The sequence below is a fragment of the Anser cygnoides genome, chromosome Z, assembly GCF_040182565.1.
Source record: "Anser cygnoides isolate HZ-2024a breed goose chromosome Z, Taihu_goose_T2T_genome, whole genome shotgun sequence".
NCBI classification, from domain to species: Eukaryota; Metazoa; Chordata; class Aves; order Anseriformes; family Anatidae; genus Anser; species Anser cygnoides.
In genome coordinates, this window is record NC_089912.1 from 69898929 (window position 1) to 69902152 (window position 3224).

At 41.9% G+C, this 3224-nt stretch overlaps 1 long non-coding RNA gene across 1 annotated transcript; it reads right to left on the bottom strand.

The window, feature by feature from the left end:
* Window positions 1-541: 541 nt before the first annotated feature.
* Window positions 542-2848, bottom strand: LOC125180975 (uncharacterized). Its single transcript, XR_007159973.2, has 4 exons — window positions 2745-2848; window positions 1673-1731; window positions 1352-1433; window positions 542-588 (listed from the first exon to the last, which is right to left on the bottom strand). It is a non-coding gene; the product is annotated as an uncharacterized lncRNA (long non-coding RNA).
* Window positions 2849-3224: the final 376 nt, after the last annotated feature.

Sequence of the window (3224 nt, forward strand, 5' to 3'; positions counted from 1 at the left end):
GTCTCAAGAAACTTCCTGCATATGTAACTCTTCACCACATATAACCAAGGCAAGTGCCGCGTTGGGGTGTGCACAACTTTGTCGGGACTACCCCCCGTGCCGCCCAGCGCTGAATAAACATACCTACTTTACAGTCTTACTGATTGTGGAGTTTGCTTTCCTCACGTCAATTCTCTATGTTACATGCATTATCATAGAGACATTTAAGCTGGGCCACTGACGAAGCTAACTTACTGGCTGGAGTAGCTTGAACAAAGTCTTGAATTTCAGAAGAGCCAGCTTCCATCTATTCAAAGAATTAGTAGATGAGATCCCATGGGAGACGGTCCTTAGGGACAGAGGATCTGATCCAAGCTGGGAACTCTTTAAGGATATTTTCCTTGGAGCAGAAAGCTCTCTATTCCCATATGTAATAAATCGAGCAGGAAGGTAGGCCAGACCAACCACGAGTTCATTGCTAACCTATCATTATATTTCTAGGTATTTGATATAGGCTATTACAAAACAAACTCCTAAAATGTTAATATTGATTTAATTAATTGCACTCCAAGAAAAAGATCTGCATCTCTGCTAGCAGTTCCTTCCATCCTGTGGGGGAAAAAAAAAAAAAAAGAAACACTGAACACACTGAACAGTGGAAAACAGGTTAGATTTCTGTACAGTTCTTAAAACTGCTCTGAGTCAGAACTGTTTTTAAATGCAAAAATTTACCACTAGGCAGTTAAAAAACATGATACTGGACCCATATTAGAGTATGGGGGGTCGGGGGGTGGGGGGTTGGAGGGTTGGGGGGAGGGAGGAGGGATGTTTTGTGTTTTTCTTTTTTAATCCTTTGTGGTTTGTGTTTGTCAAATAGTATTTACAGCACTTGCTTATGACATGCTGGCATTAAGTCCTATACTTCTGCTGAAGTGATTGGACTCTTGGTGATGTGCACCACTAAGAGTCTGTCTCTTAAGTCCCAGAACCTTTCTACTCACATTGAAACCAAAGATCTTTTATTCTTGTCATATGCTTTTGTGCATATTCATCATGCCACATTCAGAAGAATCTTTCCTTTCAAAAGCTGTCAGCAATTTCTGAAAGCTTGTTGCAGGGGAAATAAGAAAAAAAAAATGTATATATATATAGGCAGCAGTTTATTTTTTCCCTAAATTCCAAATATTTCCCCTACATTTAACAAATGCTCACTAGAGCACTTTCAGGTTACTAACACATGTTGGAAAGGTCAGAGTTATGCATACAAGATCTCATTTTATATTTCATAGAACAATCACAAAATGTGTCCTACTTCTCTTCTATAAAGGCACAGGTGATTTGGTGATAAAGTAGTAACTTTGAAGATTCATACTCTTGTTTCTTTGGGATATGATATACTCCTGAGTGTGTACACTCATGTTCCCCACCTCATGGAAGGACATTTTTGCAGGCACCTGGTAAAGACATTAAACATCCTTGCATCATTAGTTAAAATCACATTATCAGGCATTCAAATTCATATAGTTTTATTATTAGATAAACTTCCAAAAAGAGCATTTATAATATGAAATGCTTTATAAGATGTTCACAAAGTATTTTTATGAAATGCTTGATATGCTCTTACTCCAAGTCTTTATCTACCTCCAGTTTAATCGGGATTAAAATCTTAAAAGTAGATTTAAGTGTCTCTAACCTGGGCCCCTGAAGTTTGCCAGTCCTTCTGGGGTCCTTCTTCAAAAGTCTACACCATATCTTTTAGACAAACCAACCAGAGGAGAAGTGTTACTGGACATGGTGCTCACTAATGCCGAAGAGCTCATTAAAGAGGTTAAGATTAGAGAAAGCCTGGGTTGCAATGACAATGCCCTGGTTGAGTTTGTGATCTCAAGGGATATGGTCCTGGCCAAGAGAAAAGTCAGGACTGAACTTCAGAACCTGAACTTCAGAAAAGCCAAATTCCAGGTGTTCCAAGAGTTAGTGGATGAGATCCCATGGGAGACAGTCCTTAGGGATTGAGGATCTGATCCAAGCTGGCAACTCTTTAAGGATATTTTTCTTGGAGCAGAAAGCTCTCTATTCCCATATGTAATAAATCAATCAGGCAAGGTAAGGAAACTGGCATGGTTGAATTAGAATCTTCTGGTCAAACTTAGGGAAAAGCAGGAAATTCACAGACAATGGAAACAGAGCCATGTACCCTGGGAAGAGTACAGAAATGCTGTTCGGATGTGCAGCGATGGGATCAGGAAAGCCAAGGCACTGACAGAACTAAACTTGACGAGGGATGCAAAAAATAACAAGAATGTGTTCTAGAGGTACATTGGCTGCAAAAGACAGACTAGGGAGATTGTATTGCCTCAGACAAATGAAGACAGAGAACTGGTAACGACAGATGTGGAGAACACAGGGGTACTTAACAAATTCTTTGCCTCAGTTTTCACTAGTGGTCAGGCTTCCCACATCTCTCAGGTCCCCAGACCTCTAGGTGGGGACTGGGGGAGCAGAGTCCCTCCCACTGTAAGCAAAGGGCAAGTTCAGGACCTCCTGATGCAATTTAACAACTACAAGTCTATGGGCCCTGATGACATGCATCCCAGGGTCCTGAAGGAATTGGCTCATGTAGTTGCCAAGCCACTCTCCATCACATTTGAAAAATCATGGCAGTCAGGAGAAGTCCCCAGTGGCTGGAAAAAGGGAAAAACCACTTCCATTTTTAAAAACGGTAGAAAGGAGGACTGGGGGAACTACAGACCAGTGAGCATCACCTCTGTGCCTGGGAAGACCATGGAACAAATCCTCCTAGAGGCAATTTTAAGGCACATGCAGGACAAGGAGGTGATCCAGGACAGCCAGCATCGCTTCAGTAAGGTTAAATAGTGCCTGACCAATCTGGTGGCCTTCTATGATGTAATAACTGCATCAGTTGACAAGGGAAGACCAACTGCTGTCATCTACTTAGACTTCTGTAAGAGCTTTGACACAGTCCCATACAACATCCTAATCTCTAAATTGGAAATATATGGATTTGGAGGGTGGACCATCCAGTGGATAAGGAATTGGCCCGACAGCCACACCCAGAGACTAGTGGTCAGTGGTTCTATGTCCAGGTGGAGACTGGTGATGAACGGTGTCCCTTAGGGGTCTGTCTTGGGACCAGTGCTTTTCAGTATCTTCATCAATGACATAGGTGGGATTTAGTGCATCCTCAGCAAGTTTGCAGACGACACTAAGCTGAGTGCTACAGT